We start from the raw sequence: 20589 nt of genomic DNA, 5'->3' as shown, positions 1-20589 counted from the left end.
CCAGGTGATGTGGCAGGTGACGTGGCCAGGTCACGTTGTCAGTGGACAATCCACAACTTGTGGCAGGTAACATGGCCAGGTGACGTGGCAAGTGTACAATCCACAACTTGTGGTAGGTGAAGTGGCCAGGTGATGTGGCAGGTGATGTGGCCAGGTGACGTGGCAGGTGACATGGCAAGTGGACAATCCACAACTTGTGGCAGGTAACGTGACCAGGTGACAAGGCAGGTGACGTGGCTTGGTGACGTGGCCAGTCTACAATCCACAACTTGTGGCAGGTGACATGGCCAGTTGACGTGGCAGGTGACGTGGCCAGTGGACAATCCACAACTTGTGGCAGGTGACGTGGCCAGGTGATGTGGCAGGTGACGTGGCCAGGTGACATGGCAAGTGGACAATCCACAACTTGCGGCAGGTGACGTGGCCAGGTGACGTGGCCAGTGGACAATCCACAACTTGTGGCAGGTGACGTGGCCAGGTGACGTGGCAGGTGATGTGGCCAGGTGACATGGCAGGTGACGTGGCCAGGTGACGTGCCCAGTGGACAATCCACAACTTGTGGCAGGTGACGTGGCCAGGTGACGTGGCAGGTGATGTGGCCAGGTGACGTGGCAGGTGACATGGCAAGTGGACAATCCACAACTTGTGGCAGGTGACGTGGCCAGGTGACATGGCAGGTGACGTGGCCAGGTGACGTGGCCAGTGGACAATCCACAACTTGTGGCAGGTGACGTGGCCAGGTGACGTGGCCAGTGGACAATCCACAACTTGTGGCAGGTGACGTGGCCAGTGGACAATCCACAACTTGTGGCAGGTGACGTGGCCAGGTGACATGGCAAGTGGACAATCCACAACTTGTGGCAGGTGACGTGGCCAGGTGACGTGGCAGATGACGTGGCAAGTGGACAATTCACAACTTGGCAGGTGACGCTAAATACACGTACACTGCTGCTCTCTCAGCTGCTCTGGTCTCATAAAATAGCTGAAATGGTTAAATAATACTGTTTCTTGAGCTTAGGGAGGGTCTTATGATGTTTCATAACCAAATGCTTATAAACGCAAATGCGGTAAAACGCCGCGAAATTCGCGGCAAAAACGGGCGTTTTAAACGCCGGTTTTTGCGTTTGAAAACTTGTGTTTAGATGAGTTTGCATTTGCTTCTCGTGTGCATGGGGCCTTAGCGCTGGATTAACTCTGTGTGGCAAGACTGGGCACAGATGATAGGAAATCTTATTTTCTACATTGTGACCTAAAAAAAAAGAAAAAAAGTTTGGGTTTACATCCTTAACTTGTCCGGTAGATAACGCACAGGACTTAACCTCCCTAGCGGTATGAAATTTTTAAAAAAAGCGGTACAATTTTTCGCATGGAAATTTGGTGTTATGTATTGTAGGCCTGCAATTCTTAGTACTTATTTATCTGGGTATAGCGCGCACCCCAAGTCTAGAAGGGAAATTTCAGGAAAAAAAATGAATTACTTAGTTTGAGTGCCCCTCGTCTGTGTCTTGCCCGGCGTCCATCGGCGGCCCTGTCTGGTCCGGCGTCCGTCTGCGGCCTTGGTGGTGTCCTCCCCGCTTCACCCTCGCTGTCTCTGAGCGCCGCCGCCGACATATACCGAGCGCAGTACACTCGGCCACGCTCGGCTCCTCTCACATAAAGGCTAGGAGGCGGCACAGGGCGTTGACCGCGAGTGTGGCCGAGCTTAGCCGAGTGTACTGCGCTCGGTATATGTCGGCGGCGGCGCTCAGAGACAGCGCGGATCGGCGAATAACGTGCACCCACGATTTCCCCTGATTTTAAGGGGAAAAAAGTGCGCGTTATACGCCGATAAATACGGTAATTAATTAAACCTGACCAAACAAGACTCTAGTAGACATCCCAGATGTGATAAAGTTTGAAACACAAAATCATGAATTATAATCTAATAAATAATATAATTTTACAATAATGTAATACAAAATAATGAAATTTGTCAAACAAAGAAAATTCAATAAACATCCTGAGTGTGATACATTTTGAAACAAGGTACAGCACAAAGTCTGACGTCACAATCAGGACAATGGAACCTGCTTTCTTTTCGGACTTTCTTTCCAATGCCATCTCTCTTTGAACAGCAAACCATGCACATCCTGGTAGGTGCTGCCTTTTTTGCGGTTTGCGGTTTGCGGTATTTAGTCCATAAAATGAAAACCAGTTAGGCGTTCTGGGTTGACAACATCAACAGCACGTCATTCAGGTCTGTTCACAGCTACTGATGGCGTCTGGTGGTTTACAAAAATCTGCTCATCCAACTTTCAGATAAAATCAGAATGAACAAAAAGGCTTGTCACTCTTTTCTCTGTACAGGATATATGCATTCCAGAGTCATTGTTACAGAAGATGCCTGAAAATCTTCTTATAATATTTCTTTGCTGTTTGCACATAGCCGGATAAAATGCCATTGCTCTGTCGATGCCTCCCATGGTGTTATTATAGTCTATCACGACTTGCGGCTTCAGCACATGTTTTCCCACCTTTTGTGTGGACCATAGCAGTGGTCATTCTTGTCTCGCCATTGCATTGCCGTCTTACCCTTCTGCCAGACAACCATTTCTCCGGTTGAGTTTTTTCTTGGCAAACTTAGCATGTCACGTCGGTTACCTCCTCAGTGAGGAATAATTGCAGGTATGCCAGAGGGTTGTCATGCTCAACATCTACCTTTGTCAAAGATCAATTTCCCTTCAAAACAGGAGAAGCTTGCAATGTTTCACTGGCCCAGTCTGTTGAAATAAGAAGAGAGACAAACACACACAGACACAGCTCTTCTTGCTTTAGAATGGAGAAAGGGCCGAGCTCCAGCCAGGCATCAACTTTAATAGTCCTCATGACATCAAAAATACATGCATTTGATTGGTTCACATTAAACAGAAACACACCCATCAATCCCTCCCATTCACCATGTGACGTCTGTGGCACATGTTATTCAATATCCATACACAGGGGATTCCTTGATCAGAGTTACCCAGTCCAATCAGATGATTACACGATTTAAAGTCCTTTAGTCATCCAATAAGGCAAGAGGCAAGGGGTTTGCCATATAAGGTACAAACAGCCTTGAGACATAAATTCCTTTTGGGGGGGAGACAGGAGGGGGGGGGGCAAAGTCAGTTTCCTCTTGAAGCTATACAGGAAATACAAAGGGGGGATGGGAGAACATGCTTGTCCTTCAATTTCAATGCTGTGTTCTTTTGACTTTAAAAACCATCATATATCATTCCTGATATAAACTCTTTAAGGAAAATAAACATTTGTTGTGATACATATATTTCACACATGCATATATATAAAAAAAACAATATAACTTCATAAAAAATATATAAGAAAAAGAAATTAAGATAATATAAAAAGGATAAAACATTTCTGTTCTAATAACTAAAATCAGCTTAACTCAAAAATAGGCATATTACAATCTATCACAATCCCCCCTTAAAATGACTATTTTATCAGTACTGTTCCTACATTCTCTTTGTTCTTTGTCTTACTTGAGAATGTTGTAAGTGGTCTTAACAGGTAAGGACTGTAACAGAGGATATGGTCCCTCTTCTACTTCCTTCATTGAATCTCCTATTTCACCCAAATTTAAAAAAAAGTAGGAGCTACCTCTTCAGCTGCTTTGCCTAACAGCTTCTTTATACAGGGCAGAATACAGTAAAACATCACCACAACCAATATAACCAAAAACAAAATTGCTATACCTATTTGAGTACAAATGTGTTGCCACTCTTTTATCCACCCAAAATACTGGTCCCAGGGATCTGTCAGCCCTGAATTTCTTTTTAACTCTTTGGAGAGTTCCTCTAATTTCTTAATGGCCAATGTTACCTTGCCATTCGGACCTGTATTGTCCAGAATGTACGTACAACATGTACTTGTTCCAGGTAATATTTTACATACACCCCCTTTTCAGCTAATATCATGTCTAGGGCCATGCGATTTTGGAAAGTCATCTGTGAAGTGGCCTCTAGATGTTGAGCTATTCCCTGGAGTGCATCCCTGGTATAGTTAACAAACCTCTGTTGATTATAGTAAATATAATGAATCCAATCTACATTCTTATTTATGGTGATTATGGGAATCAGGGACTCAAAACCTGCAGCTACTTGATCTCTAGCTTTAAACTCATCCGGGACCCCCCTTGGAACCCCTATGGCATCTATATATACATGAGGGTCAAAACTACCAGCTGGGGCACTTCTACGCTCTCTATTGGAGTGCTCCCCTTGTGTTACTAGATCCTCTACAGAAAAGATGTGCAGGGGCATTATGACTTTAGCAAGTGCACATTCCCCTGTCCATCTGTCAGTTAATTTAGTCCTAATCTTCATGTCCCCACAGATCCAATACATATCTCCCAAGGATTGTATTTGATTTTGAACTAGATCTGTGGATACGCTACTATATGAAGCACAGTATCCCTCAGAGAAGTTACCCAAGAACCTCCCTGCTCCCTGGTATTTCCCATAACATGTGTAATTACCAGGATATATAGTGATACCCTCCCCGGGCCTTGCTGTCTTCGTTATTATTGGGTATTCCTTTTTCCATGTTTCACACTGTGAGTGATCAGTAGTAGTATTGGTAAACAGGCTCAGAAAACACTCCTCTTTAGTGGGAGGTATGTTTAATGGTACTGTTCCCAAATGGGGTTTAGCTCCACTACACACGTAACAGTTGGATCTATTATGTTTCTCTGCACTATACCTCATCCATTCGAGCCACAGGTTGACATCTGAGAAACCAGTCTCTGCTGCCATTGTGTCTTCGAATGTGGGATCTGCTATGGCCACTATATCTCCTATGGTGCTTTTATGTACATGTGCCTCAGGGGGATCACTTGATGCTTGAAAGGCCTGCCATTCAGGTGAATTATACATGTCCTTGAGTTGGAACTGTATGAGTGGTCCCTTCTCCCCTACATTTGGTATCCTCTCCTCTTCACTATACCGTAACCCCATATTATATGTGCCTGCGTCCGCAGGACTGGGATTCCTTATGGTTAGGGTAAGTTTTGTGCTATGTTCCACATCACTACCCGACCATATACCTGTTTTTTTCAAGGTCAGTCTATCAAGTAATTGCTCCCCATATTTGTCTTTTTTATTCAGGGCATGCTGTGGTCTGTTTTCCCAGTCATCACCTGTATTCCAGCCCACAGATCCCCAATTGTCACAATCCTCAGTTGCATCACATAGATATGTTTCCGCGGGCAACAAACAGCCGTCGGTACGCAATACACCACTCCCACACATTTGGAGGATATAAATCACAGTAATCAAATATAAAGGTAGCCACACGTGTGTCTGATGAATTATACCAGAATTGCACTATCTGTTCTGTTTTTCTATTCGCCACCTCCTGTGTATACACAATTGTCACTGTAAAAAGGATATATAACTTAATTCTGATGCAGGTGGTGCACAGTCCTCAGGAACTGGAGCCTTTTTGCAATGGGATGCGTGTATCCAAGTGTTCTTTCCGGCCAACTTTACTGAAGTAGCTGTTGTCAGCAGCACTTGGAATGGACCATCATATCTTGGCTCTAGAGAATGTTTTCGGAGGAACTTCTTAACCATCACCCAATCACCAGGAAGTATACTGTGAGTACCGGTATCTAAATCAGGATCTGCAATGGAAGAAAATACTTGTGCATGGATATTAGTTAATTCTTTGGCAAGAGCCGTTACATAATCTACCAAAGTATCAGACTGTAATTGCAACTGTTGAGGGTAATAACAACCTAACCTAGGAGCTATACCAAACAAGATTTCAAAAGGGGACAAATAATGCTTCCCTCTCGGGGAGTACCGTACACTGAATAAGGCTATTGGCAAACTTTCAGGCCAGGACAGACCTGTGTCCTTGGCCATTTTCAACATTCGGGTTTTAAGTGTCTGGTTCATTCTTTCCACCTTCCCACTACTCTGGGGATAAGGTGTGTGAAACGCTATTGTGGTACCTAGGGACTTCCATATTTCTTTTGTAACTGTAGCAGTGAACGCAGGACCTTGATCACTTTCTATCACCTCGGGTACCCCATATCTGCAAACCACCTCCAAAAGTAACTTTTTAGCTGTGGTTTTCGCTGTCTGATTTGCAACTGGATAAGCCTCGGGCCATCCTGAGAACATGTCTACTACTACCAGGGCATACTCGAATGTACTACTCTTTGGCATTTGTATGTGGTCGATCTGTATCCTCTGGAAGGGGTAGAGTGGTCTGGCTGAATGTTTCGGGGGGATTTTCTCCAGCCTTCTGGGATTGCATGCTAGGCAGGTGTGGCAGGACTTGCAGTACTGGTTAGTTAAAGTAGTGATTCCTGGAGCTATATAGTGTTTGTTTATAAGTGAGTTCATCAAAGTCTTTGAAAGATGGTTTGGCCCATGGGCCCACTGTACCACAGCTGGGTACAAAGCTCTGGGGAGACATGGGTGGGTTCCCACAGTCCAAAGTTCATTCATCCGTACGGCTCCCATCTTATTCCATGTAGTTTTCTCTTGGTCTGCACCGTCTGAGTCTTTTTGAGTAGGTCTTTATGCACCGCTTCTGGCTGTGGATGGTATATCCCAACAAAGTCTGTGGTTTGAGCCTCTAGAGGGGTCATGGCTGCTTGTTTTGCTGTTTCATTGGCAAGGTAGTTTCCTCTGGCTTCTGGTGTGGTTCTCTTTCCATGGGCTTTAATCTTGAGTATTGCTACTTGTTCAGGGAGTTGGAGTTCTGTCAGGAGCGCATCTATTGCTTTGCCATGCTTCACTGGGGTACCAGCTGTCGTCAAGAAGCCTCGAGTCTTCCATATTACCCCAAAGTCTTGGGCGACGCCCAGTGCGTACCGCAAATCAGTATAGATGTTTGCTGTTCATCCTTCTGCAATCTGGCAGGCAACTGTAAGGGCATAGAGCTCAGCCTCTTGAGCAGACATGGATGCTGGGAGCGAGGCGGCTTTCATAACTGTAGTCTCTGTGGTAACCGCATAAACTGTATGGTAATTGCCAAATGAATCTGCAAATCTGGAGCCATCAACATACAAGGTGAGTTGAGGATCTGGGATCGGTGATTCCAGGACAGAGGGTAGATTGGTGGTTTCCGCCTTCATGAGTTCAAAGCAATCATGTTCATATTCATCCAAGGTAGGAGCAGGTAAGTCTGTGTTCTCTTCTTCCTGTTCGTCCAGAGACATATCACGATTCCCCCCTTGGACAAGAGGAAGATGGGTAGCGGGGTTCAGCTGCTGGCATCGAAGCAGTGTGACATTGTCAGGCAGGATTTATAGGGATTTCCTTGGACAGGAAAAATGTGGGGACTGTTATTGAAGCATGAACAGTGAGTAAGGTATGAAAAATATGTGTGGTCTTGGTCAAACCTCAGTCATGAGAACCACAACAACAATGTAGATATCAAAAAGATTTATTTAATAAAAAGTTTCTTTATAAAAGGACATAGGAAAAAAGAAAAAGTTATACAATAAATACTAAAGAATGCATCATAGGTGTATTCCAGACTAACAAATAAAATGATACTTCAAGTGCATAAAGATGCAGGTGATCTTCATTTCATCCCGTATATGACGGTTCTACTAGTTTCGCCCAAGAGGGCTTCGTCAGGAACCAATAGGGGGCAGTAGTCTGAGCAAACAAAAAGTATATCAATAAGCAGAAAAAGGAATATATAATAATATACAAGAATGATCACATGAATTTAATGTATCAGTACATACAAAAATGTCTGATTGACCATAGATGTAGACATAATCATAATTTGTTGTAAAACATAAAAAGAGAAATATATTTATTTAAATAGACAAAAATGGAGTGAATGAAGTGTCTGCGATAACTGTGGACTTTAACAGAAATATTTACCTGAAAAAATGGACTGAATAACGTGAATAATTAGCCGTAAATGGCTTAGAATCCCAGATGGAAGATCCCAGATGGAAGGAAGAAGGGATGGGAAAAAGAGGAAATACTCCTCTTATACATGCGGGTAGGATCACCATGCACCGCACCGAGCCTGGATGCAAGCCTATAGAGGAAGAGGAGCCGGAAGCAAGTAGGTACTGTAGGTACAGAATGAAAATATTAAAAATTGACAAATAGGGAGAGAGAAAAAAGGTGTAAAAAAGAAAAAACAAAATTGTGATGAATAAACATCTGTAGAAAAAAGTGTGTATAAAGGATAATTATTACCTGGTTCAAAATAATGATCAGAATAATGGGAAGATTCGGTGATGAAGTAGTCTCAAAAGAGATTAATATGGATCAGCCCAAGAAATTTCTGTCAGTACTGTATAGCACAAAACAGAGAAGTAATCACTATGGAACTATGTACAATATGTCATGAGATTATATAAATATTGTTTCTAATGGTACACGACTATTTGGTGAGAATCAATTAAAAATTAATTATTAAAACCGCAAATCACAGCGGTGTTAAAAATAATATTGATATGAACGCCTATATGGGCTGCAGGATATAGGAAAGACCTAAATTACTCACGAAGTATAGCTTTTTTTATGTACTAATTAGACATTATAGTTGTTACACCTATAAGAATGATAAAGGTGAAACAGAGAGAAAGTAGAAATAAAAACAAATAATGGTAATAATAATACCTGGTTCGAGTTGCAGTGATAACTGCCAGAAATTAGGCAGATAAATTGCCCGAAAAATCTATTGAGTCCAGATGCTAAAAAATATATCAGGGAAAAAAGACAGAAGGAGAAAATCAATCGGGGAGAAAATATTGCCTCAATGTTGATAAATAGATAAATAAAATAGCATAACAAAAAGTCTGCAAATGGCAACAAAGTGTCACAGCCAGACTAATGTAAACACTGAATTAAACTCGAAAGAAAAAAGTGTGTGATAAAGAAAAAAATAATAAAAAATGAAATAATAAAAGATAATCTGTGGATGAGAGCATACCTATGACCTGCTGTTGCCTCAGTATACCGAGGAATGATTCCTCTGGCAGAGCTCACGCTGATGGATCAGCTGTGCGGCTCACTAATATGCTGCCCTCAATCAGAGTTTGATGATAAACATCTGAATAGGGGGCAGCTCATCACTCTCCAATGGGCGTGGTTAACACGGCAGGTGTCATGGGGATTTCCCATGGGAACCACAGGGGCCGCGTCTGCGCAATGGAGCAACATCCCTCTAGGAGATGCTGGATCAGGCGCGCTTGCGCGGAGAAAAGGAAACCCCTGGGGAAGTACACCGGCGTCAGAAATGACGCATTAGTGCCTACCCAATGGGTGCCGTGCAAAAACGGACACGCACTGACACTCGAGCCTCCGCTTGAGTACAGCCCAGCATCGCTACACTGGTGTGTGCCCCCTAGCGCCCAGAGTGGCTTGCAGATGAAAACGGACTAGTAGATGTCCGATATGTCTGTACATATCGGACATCTACTAGTCCGTTTTCATCTGCAAGCCACTGAGCTGAAGTGCAGGGGATCAGTACTGATGGTATGGAAGCATGAAAAACATGTTTTCATCCATATCAGGCAAATGGGTAAAGAAAAGAATGGAAAAAGGAAAAGGAGAAACAAAAAAATAGGGGAAAAGAAAGGGAATAAGAAAAAAAGGGAGGAAGAGGGGGGAAAAAAGAAAAAGATTAAAAAAAAAAAAAGGGAAGAGAAAAAAAGAAAAAGGGAGAGAGAAAAAAAAATACCTAAATAGAAAAAAATTTTAATAAAAAAATATATAAATGAATAAAAATAAATAAATATAAAAATAATAATAATAAAAATAAAAATAATAAAAATAAAAATAAATGAAAAAAAGGAAAAGAAAAAAAGGAAAATTATTTTTGAAAAAATAATGAATAGTAAATTCCACCAATTAACCTAAGAAAAAAGAGGAAAGAAAAAAGAAAAACATACAGGAAAAGTCCACAGGTCACAGCACAAATCCACTCGAAATTCATTGCAATGACATTTGTATTGTTGCAAAAAAGTATGTTATTCTATATAACAAAAAAAGGGGGATGTTCAAAAACGAATCCAATTAATCATAAATTGTTGTTGCATACCTGCAGTCATGCAGTCATGCAGGTCATTTATTTTTATTTTTATTATTATTATTTTTATTATTATTTTTATATTTATTTATTTTTATTCATTTATATATTTTTTTATTAAAAAAAATTTCTATTTAGGTATTTTTTTTCTCTCTCCCTTTTTCTTTTTTCCCCCCTCTTCCTCCCTTTTTTTCTTATTCCCTTTCTTTTCCCCTATTTTTTTTTTGTTTCTCCTTTTCCTTTTTCCATTCTTTTCTTTACCCATTTGCCTGATATGGATGAAAACATGTTTTTCATGCTTCCATACCATCAGTACTGATCCCCTGCACTTCATCTCAGTGCCTGTACATATCGGACATCTACTAGTCTGTTTTCATCTGCAAGCCACTCTGGGCGCTAGGGGGCACACACCAGTGTAGCGATGCTGGGCTGTACTCAAGCGGAGGCTCGAGTGTCAGTGCGTGTCCGTTTTTGCACGGCACCCATTGGGTAGGCACTGATGCGTCATTTCTGACGCCGGTGTACTTCCCCAGGGGTTTCCTTTTCTCCGCGCAAGCGCGCCTGATCCAGCATCTCCTAGAGGGATGTTGCTCCATTGCGCAGACGCGGCCCCTGTGGTTCCCATGGGAAATCCCCATGACACCTGCCGTGTTAACCACGCCCATTGGAGATTGATGAGCTGCCCCCTATTCAGATGTTTATCATCGAACTCTGATTGAGGGCAGCATATTAGTGAGCCGCACAGCTGATCCATCAGCGTGAGCTCTGCCAGAGGAATCATTCCTCGGTATACTGAGGCAACAGCAGGTCATAGGTATGCTCTCATCCACAGATTATCTTTTATTATTTCATTTTTTATTATTTTTTTCTTTATCACACACTTTTTTCTTTCGAGTTTAATTCAGTGTTTACATTAGTCTGGCTGTGACACTTTGTTGCCATTTGCAGACTTTTTGTTATGCTATTTTATTTATCTATTTATCAACATTGAGGCAATATTTTCTCCCTGATTGATTTTCTCCTTCTGTCTTTTTTCCCTGATATATTTTTTAGCATCTGGACTCAATAGATTTTTCGGGCAATTTATCTGCCTAATTTCTGGCAGTTATCACTGCAACTCGAACCAGGTATTATTATTACTATTATTTGTTTTTATTTCTACTTTCTCTCTGTTTCACCTTTATCATTCTTATAGGTGTAACAACTATAATGTCTAATTAGTACATAAAAAAAGCTATACTTCGTGAGTAATTTAGGTCTTTCCTATATCCTGCAGCCCATATAGGCGTTCATATCAATATTATTTTTAACACCGCTGTGATTTGCGGTTTTAATAATTAATTTTTAATTGATTCTCACCAAATAGTCGTGTACTGATAGTACCATTAGAAGCAATATTTATATAATCTCATGACATATTGTACATAGTTCCATAGTGATTACTTCTCTGTTTTGTGTTATACAGTACTGACAGAAATTTCTTGGGCTGATCCATATTAATCTCTTTTGAGACTACTTCATCACCGAATCTTCCCATTATTCTGATCATTATTTTGAACCAGGTAATAATTATCCTTTATACACACTTTTTTCTACAGATGTTTATTCATCACAATTTTGTTTTTTCTTTTTTACACCTTTTTTCTCTCTCCCTATTTGTCAATTTTTAATATTTTCATTCTGTACCTACAGTACCTACTTGCCTCCGGCTCCTCTTCCTCTATAGGCTTGCATCCAGGCTCGGTGCGGTGCATGGTGATCCTACCCGCATGTATAAGAGGAGTATTTCCTCTTTTTCCCATCCCTTCTTCCTTCCATCTGGGATCTTCCATCTGGGATTCTAAGCCATTTACGGCTAATTATTCACGTTATTCAGTCCATTTTTTCAGGTAAATATTTCTGTTAAAGTCCACAGTTATCGCAGACACTTCATTCACTCCATTTGTGTCTATTTAAATAAATATATTTCTCTTTTTATGTTTTACAACAAATTATGATTATGTCTACATCTATGGTCAATCAGACATTTTTGTATGTACTGATACATTAAATTCATGTGATCATTCTTGTATATTATTATATATTCCTTTTTCTGCTTATTGATATACTTTTTGTTTGCTCAGACTACTGCCCCCTATTGGTTCCTGACGAAGCCCTCTTGGGCGAAACTAGTAGAACCGTCATATACGGGATGAAATGAAGATCACCTGCATCTTTATGCACTTGAAGTATCATTTTATTTGTTAGTCTGGAATACACCTATGATGCATTCTTTAGTATTTATTGTATAACTTTTTCTTTTTTCCTATGTCCTTTTATAAAGAAACTTTTTATTAAATAAATCTTTTTGATATCTACATTGTTGTTGTGGTTCTCATGACTGAGGTTTGACCAAGACCACACATATTTTTCATACCTTACTCACTGTTCATGCTTCAATAACAGTCCCCACATTTTTCCTGTCCAAGGAAATCCCTATAAATCTTCTTCTTTAGAGGGACTTGTAAGCTGACAGTCAAAAAAAAAAAAAAAAATTCGTAATTAATGCGATGCTCTGTCAATACACTTATATTGTCAGGCAGGAGTAGAGTGCATTGTAACCGGAGGTGGCGGGCAGAAGATATATGCTTGGGCTGCACTTAATTCAAGATGGCAGAGATATCGTGAGGGGCAGGAAGCTGTAGGGGATAACCCAGAACAATATCTGAAGTTTTTTCCAATAGGGCCTGGGCAGCAAAAACAGCTCGGAGACAGGATGGGCCTCCTCTAGCAACTGAGTCCAGGCGGGCAGAATAGTAACCAATGGGGCGGTTACGGAGTCCATAACTTTGTGTCAGCACCCCTGAAGCGTGGCCCTGGGTCTCAGAAATAAACAAGCGAAAGGGCTTTCCATAGTCAGGGAGACCAAGTGCAGGAGCAGAGCTGATCGCCTTTTTCAAAAGGTAAAAGTTAGTAAGGGCTTCTTCGGAACAGCGCAAAGGGGACACATGACAGGTTGTCATACAGTGGCTGCATGAGAAGGGAAGCCACAGGTATCCAGGCTCTGCAATAAGAGATCAGTCCCAAAAATGCATGTAGGGTCTTGGCGCTACTGGGGGGCGGAATGGTTTGGATGGCTTCAACGCGTTGTTGCGTAATGTGCTTCGCGCCATGAGATATGCAATGTCCCAGGAAGACAACATGGGAAGAGCACCACTGTAATTTCTCTTTTGAGGCCTTGCACCCTTGTTGAGCTAGGTACACCAGAATGCTCACAGACGATTGTTCCGCTGTTTCCTGAGAGGGGGCACAGACGAGCAAGTCATCCACATATTGGAGAACCACAACCAGGTCCGGGTGGGGGTTAGGCCAGTTGGAGAGGATAAGGGACATGGCCTTGGTAAACTGGTTGGGCGAGTTATGTGCGCCTTGCGGGAGAACAACCCAGGTATACTGTTTTGAGGCATGGGTAAATGCAAACATATACTGGCAGGAGGGGTCCAATGGGACACTAAAGAAGGCATTAGCCAAATCGATGACAGTGAAAATCTTTGCAGATGGGGGAACCCCTGACAGAAGAGTGTGCGGATTGGGGACAAGTGGCGTCTCCAAAACGGTGGCCTCGTTCACTGCTCTAAGATCCTGTACCAACCGAAACTTATCCGGGTGACCCTTAGGGGTCTTCTTTTTAACAGGAAACAAAGGGGTATTGCAAGGGGAAGTACAGGGTATCAGGGCACCATTCCCCAACAAAACTTCAATTTGCTCAGTAATCGCCTGAGTCTGGACAGGTTTGAGGGGGTATTGTGCCCTTCTGGGAAGAACAGCTCCTGGTTTGAGAAGGACCACCACCGGGGGAACTGACAACCTACCTACATCCTCCGGGCCAGTGGACCAGAGGCAGGAAGGTATTTAATCAAGGAAATGGTCAGGGATAGCAGTTGGTAAAACCTGAAGGGCCAACAGGATGGGGAGGGAACATAATGCTGACGTGTCACCCTCACTCAGGGCAGTGGACACGGAGATGGACCCATCAGCATTATACAAGATGGAGGCCTGAAGCCTGGAAAGAACATCCGCCCCCAAGAGATTGAGGGGACAGGTGTTCGAAACCACGAATCTTGCCAACAATGCGGGGGTAGTACCCACCTGTAGAGGTCTCGTGAGGGGGCTGGACCGAGACTGACCGTCCACACCCACACATCTATAGAGGATAAGTAGGAGGGGTCAGGGATTTCTGCCTCCCGAATGACACTACGACAAGCACCTGTGTCTACAACAAATTTGGTGGGGCGACCCTCTATTGGGATAAAAATATTTGCTAGAGGACCCGCCCCTGACCGCGTTGTGGCGGCCATTATCGGAAGGGAAGGGGAGGAGACAGAGGAAACAGGGTTGCCGTTATCCTATGCGACAGATTGAGGGCGCTCCCCTCGGGGAGGAGGAGGAGGAGGGAAAGCCCTGGCATTCGGGCGCTGGTCATACCTGGAGTCAGAGGTACTGATCATACCTGGAGTCCTGGTTCCGATCATATCTGTAGTCCTGATTTCGATCATACCCACTGTCATACTGGGGGGGGGGTCACGGCTAAACTGTCTGGGGGCCCTACAGTCCCTCTGGTAGTGACCCTGAATCCCACAATTAAAGCAAATAATATGGGCTCTCCGGGGCTGGCTGGAAGCCAGAGCCAGTGGGGGGTCGGGAGCCACAGGTAGTGGTTGGGCGGGAGCTACAGCCAGCGGTAGGGCGGGAGTTACAGTCATTAGGGGTGTCACCTCTGGGAGTGGTTGTTGTACTTCCAGACCTCTTGCAACAGGCAATAAGGCGTCTAACGATAATGTCCTATACTCTGGACGGGCCACTATCAGTCCCTTCCGTATCGGTTCTTTCAAACCTGCGACGAAAGCACTTGACAGCATCTGATAATGAGCTTTGGTATGTATAGAAAATCCTAGATCAGTAAAGACCTGAGTGAGTCTCATGTAAAACTTTTCCACTGACTCCGTCGGGTCTTGTGTCACATCCTGAATGCTAGTGGCCTGATCTGCTAATTTACCCCTAGCCCAGTCCTGTAGCTGTTCACAAAACACAACCCCCGAGTAATATGAGACCTTGCTTGCTAACCGGGCATTATTAAAATGATTCTCCATTATGGGCCAGTATGCATCTCCTGCTTTAATTTCACACAAGCTAGCTAGATCCTTCCATGCCGACGAGTACGTCTTTTGGATCTGTGCAATTCTACAAAAAAATGGCATAGGATGTAATTCAGGGTCAGGGAGAGAAACTACTAGGGTGGATGCTTGCGAGTAGGGATGAGCTCCGCGTTCGATTCGAACGTATGTTCGACTCGAACATCGGTCGTTCGATCGTTCGTCGAAACTCGAACAAAACGGGTCGTTCGCGCCAAATTCGAGTGACGCAAAACGTCCCATAATTCACTGGGGCGTTGAGCGCTGATGATTGGCCAAGCATGCTGTATGTCCCGCATGCTTGGCCAATCACAGCGCTCAAAAAACGAAGAGCCATAATTGGCCAAAGCCAGGGTGGCTTTGGCCAATTATGGCTCAGGGGGATTAGTACACGCCCCCCACTATAAAAGGCAGCCTGCACGGCTGCCTAGTGTAGTGTGTTGGCGGTTCTAGAGAAGATCAGTCAGTCAGACAGAGAGAGATAGAGAGATAGAGACACAGTGTCTTAACTAGATAGATAGATAGATAGATAGAGTAGGAAGTGTAGTCAGTATAGTTAAAAGTACAGTTTGTAGAGAATATATTCACATCCTTAGGCGTTGTCAATATATTTATAAACTGTACAGCTCAGCTAGTTTATCTATCAGGCAGGAGATTGTTCTACATGCAGCGCTCTAACGTGTTGTATTGCCTGCATTAGGGATTTACTTTAAATATAATTATTCTGTGTTATTTAACGTGTGCTAGTTAATTGCACACACAGACGCATTACCTGTTACTGCACGTGTGCAATTTATTTGCACAGAAGCGCAGTCGCTGTTAATGCAACTGGGCTATTGAATTGCACAGAAACGCAGTCGCTATTACTGCGTGCGTGCTGTTTAATAGCAACTAAAGGCAGTTGGTGTCACTGCGTGCGTGCTGTTAAATCGCATTTGACCGCAGTCGCTATTACTGCGTGCGTGCTGTTTAATAGCAACTAAAGGCAGTTGGTGTCACTGCGTGCGTGCTGTTAAATCGCATTTGACCGCAGTCGCTATTACTGCGTGCGTGCTGTTTAATAGCAACTAAAGGCAGTTGGTGTCACTGCGTGCGTGCTGTTAAATCGCATTTGACCGCAGTCGCTATTACTGCGTGCGTGCTGTTTAATAGCAACTAAAGGCAGTTGGTGTCACTGCGTGCGTGCTGTTAAATCGCATTTGACCGCAGTCGCTATTACTGCGTGCGTGCTGTTTAATAGCAACTAAAGGCAGTTGGTGTCACTGCGTGCGTGCTGTTAAATCGCATTTGACCGCAGTCGCTATTACTGCGTGCGTGCTGTTTAATAGCAACTAAAGGCAGTTGGTGTCACTGCGTGCGTGCTGTTAAATCGCATTTGACCGCAGTCGCTATTACTGCGTGCGTGCTGTTTAATAGCAACTAAAGGCAGTTGGTGTCACTGCGGCTATTTTGTTACTTTACACTTGAGCCAAGTCGCTCTTACTGTGTGGTTGCTGTTTAATACCATCTGAAAGCAGTTGGTGTGACAGCGACTATTTTGTTACTTTACACTTGAACCAAGTCGCTCTTACTGTGTGGTTGCTGTTTAATACCATCTGAACGCAGTCGGTGTGACAGCGACTATTTTGTTACTTTACACTTGAGCCAAGTCGCTCTTACTGTGTGGTTGCTGTTTAATACCATCTGAACGCAGTCGGTGTGACAGCGACTATTTTGTTACTTTACACTTGAGCCAAGTCGCTCTTACTGTGTGGTTGCTGTTTAATACCATCTGAACGCAGTCGGTGTGACAGCGACTATTTTGTTACTTTACACTTGAGCCAAGTCGCTCTTACTGTGTGGTTGCTGTTTAATACCATCTGAACGCAGTTGGTGTGACAGCGACTATTTTGTTACTTTACACTTGAGCCAAGTCGCTCTTACTGTGTGGTTGCTGTTTAATACCATCTGAACGCAGTCGGTGTGACAGCGACTATTTTGTTCACACTTGAGCCAAGTCGCTCTTACTGTGTGGTTGCTGTTTAATACCATCTGAAAGCAGTTGGTGTGACAGCGACTATTTTGTTACTTTACACTTGAACCAAGTCGCTCTTACTGTGTGATTGCTGTTTAATACCATCTGAACGCAGTCGGTGTGACAGCGACTATTTTGTTACTTTACACTTGAGCCAAGTCGCTCTTACTGTGTGGTTGCTGTTTAATACCATCTGAACGCAGTTGGTGTGACAGCGACTATTTTGTTACATAACACCTGAACGCATAACTATGGCTGGAAGGACAAAGAGAGGCAGAGAGTCACGAGGGCAAGCAGGCTCTGCATCTAGAGGTAACGCTGGTGATGGATGTGGTGCATCCTCTTCAGCACGTGGCCGTGGCCGCTCGTCCTTCTTTTCGGGAGCTGGCCGTGTTGAGCCTCAACATGCTGAGAAATTAGTTGAATGGATGACCAAGCCGTCCTCATCCTCCTCATCCTCTCTCACACAGACTGATTATAGTTTGTCTGGCAAAGCAGCTGCCAAGGCGTCCTCTACCCTCTGCACAATGGGATCACACAATCCTTCCCTAGTCCCACCGTGTCCTCCTGAGGAGTCCCCCGAACTGTTTCAACACAGTGTTGGGTACATGCTAGCTGAAGATGCACAGCGTTTTGAAGACTCCGATGACGGAACACTGATAGAGGAAGGCATTGATGTGAGCCCAGGGAGAGGGGGTGGCCGAGAGGGACAACAATCTGGGAGTGATGTTCCCCCAGCTGGAGCATACTGCCAGGTTGTCGCCAGTGATGATGAGGAGGGAGGGGATGATGAGGTCATTGACTCTACCTGGGTGCCTGGTAGGAGAGAGGAGGAGGAGGAAGAGGACGAGGCACAGGCACATCTTCAAAGAGGCAGGAAGCCCTCCAGGGGTCAGCTTAAGGGCAGTACACCAACTGCATTACGTGGCGCTGCTGTGTCTCAACGGTACAGCAAAAGTTCTTTGGTGTGGGCTGTTATACCTGAAGGGTTCCACATGTACTGGCACTTTAAGGCTGGCTCCACCCAGCAGTGATGACAAGGGTCAAGGGGCATAGTAGCCATCTTAGAGAGACCACATGTAGGAAGGAGAGATATGTAATGTCCTGAGATGCATGTTGCAGTGTACCTCCTGTACTGAATAAACATCCATTGTACCAGACCAGAGTCTTGTCTCCCTCACAACACAGAGGATATAACAGTGGCGACGAGGATGGGATTTACAAAGTGTCTATCAGTCTGAGAGAGAGACAAAGACATTGTGGATTGTCACCTGGATAAAAGCAATCACAGATCCCAGCAGGAAAATGTCATTAATCGGGACATTAAGTGAGTTTGGAGAACAGACATCCTGGAGTTCCTGGGTTGAGAGACTGGAACAGTATTTCAGTGCAAATGCCATCCCAGACAACAGGCAAGTAGCAGTGTTTCTGACAGTGGTTGGGGCCAAGACATATGACACTCTGAGGGATCTGCTTTCCCCTGTAAAACCAGCAGCTAAGACATTGGCAGAGCTGCTGACACTGCTAGAGGATCACTTCCAGCCTAAACCATTAGAAATTGCAGAAAGATTTCGCTTCTATCAGAGACAGCAACAGACAGGTGAAGAGATTAAAGTTTATGTGCTCGCCCTTCGCAGACTAGCCTCGACCTGTTCTTTTGGGGACTACCTACCTACTGCACTGAGAGATAAGTTTGTCATGGGACTGAATTGTGAGTCAACACAAAAGAGACTGTTATCAGAGAAAGACCTTACTCTTACAAAGGCAATTGAGATAGCTTCAGTGATGGAAATGGCTGTGAAAGATACAGAGGAATTGAACCCCCAGAGCAGAAGGGAAGAGGTGAAGCAGGAAGTTTTCAGAACAGCAGTCAAACCAACTGCTGCAAACTGGAAATACAGACCCCCGCCAAGCCGGGAGTCAGCTTGCCACCGTTGTGGGAATACAGACCATGATTACAAAGTCTGCCGGTTTAAGGATCAGACCTGTCATAATTGCGGTAGGACCGGCCATCTGAAACGAGTTTGCCGTAGCAAAAGGGTGCGAGATAAACAACCTCTGAACCCCAAGACAAAGACATATATGGTGGGAAGATATACATCATCATCTGAGTCAGAGGATGAGGCTGTGCTCCACAGGTTAGACATACATCATATGCATTCAGCACCCTCCGCAATGACTGTAGATGTAACCATTGAGGGAAAGAAACTCAGGATGGATGTAGACACAGGAGCAGCAGTTTCAGTTATCACCCAGAAACAATGGAGACAACTTCAGACCCGAAAAACTGTCCGCCCAACACCAATCAAACTGCAGACATACTCAAAGCAGATACTCCACCCACTGGGTTACGCAAAAGTACAGGTATTGTACAAGGGTCAGACAAAGAGACTGCCATTATATATCCTAGAAAATGGGGGACCCCCTCTCTTTGGGAGAGACTGGATTGCTCACTTTGGGATGCCAGACATCGCCATAAGTCCCTGTAACACCGTTACCATTCCATTAGGAGATAATGAGGGATGGGTGGTGTCCCTGAAGCAGCGGTTCCCAAAGATTTTTGATGACCAGTTGGGAAAAATAAAGCATGACTGTGTGAGACTCAAGCTGAAACCCAACGCTCAGCCTAAGTTCTTTAAAGCTCGGACAGTACCTTTCGCACTCCGAGCAGGTGTGGAAGCAGAACTAAGTCGGCTGGAGGAACAAGGTGTCATCTCAAAGGTAGAGCACAGCGAGTGGGCATCACCAGTTGTACCGGTAAAGAAATCGAATGGGGACTTGCGCATTTGTGGCGATTTCCGCATGGCACTGAACTCTCAACTGGAAATAGACCAGTATCCCCTACCCAGAGTAGATGACATTTTTGCCTCTCTTGCAGGAGGTCAAAAGTTCACCAAGCTTGATCTCAAACAAGCATATTTACAGTTTGAGGTCCATCCTTCTTCCCGCAAGTTTCTGACCATCAACACCCACAAGGGACTGTATCAATATAATCGGATGGTGTTTGGGGTAGCCTCTGCCCCAGCCATTTGGCAACGAAAAATGGACGAGATTTTGGCGGACATTCCTTTCACTCAGTGCCTGCTAGATGACATGCTCATTACAGGACGGACCGACCAGGAACACAAGCAGAATGTGGAGCTTGTGTTGGCGAGACTCCAAGAACAGGGTCTGAAAGTGAACTTAGCAAAATGCCAATTCATGGTGCCTAAATTGGAGTTTTGTGGCCACCTTGTGGATGCAGAAGGTATGCACACCACGGAAGCCAAGGTTGATGCTTTAGTCAAAGCTCCAGCCCCAACCAATGTCCAGCAGCTGCGATCATACCTTGGCTTGCTGAACTATTAC

The 20589-nt window shown here is 44.1% G+C and overlaps 2 long non-coding RNA genes across 2 annotated transcripts; one reads left to right on the top strand and one right to left on the bottom strand.

Annotated features, from left to right (window-relative positions):
* Window positions 1-8157: 8157 nt before the first annotated feature.
* On the bottom strand, window positions 8158-9057 carry LOC120939603. Its single transcript, XR_005749301.1, has 3 exons — window positions 8959-9057; window positions 8646-8719; window positions 8158-8316 (listed from the first exon to the last, which is right to left on the bottom strand). It is a non-coding gene; the product is annotated as an uncharacterized LOC120939603 (long non-coding RNA).
* A 1714-nt stretch (window positions 9058-10771) lies between these two features.
* On the top strand, window positions 10772-12071 carry LOC120939602. Its single transcript, XR_005749300.1, has 3 exons — window positions 10772-10870; window positions 11110-11183; window positions 11522-12071. It is a non-coding gene; the product is annotated as an uncharacterized LOC120939602 (long non-coding RNA).
* Window positions 12072-20589: the final 8518 nt, after the last annotated feature.

The sequence above is a fragment of the Rana temporaria genome, chromosome 5 (genome assembly GCF_905171775.1).
Source record: "Rana temporaria chromosome 5, aRanTem1.1, whole genome shotgun sequence".
In the NCBI taxonomy this organism is placed as follows: Eukaryota; Metazoa; Chordata; class Amphibia; order Anura; family Ranidae; genus Rana; species Rana temporaria.
Note: the sequence above shows the minus strand (reverse complement) of the source record. Positions and strands in the feature narration are given on the sequence as shown.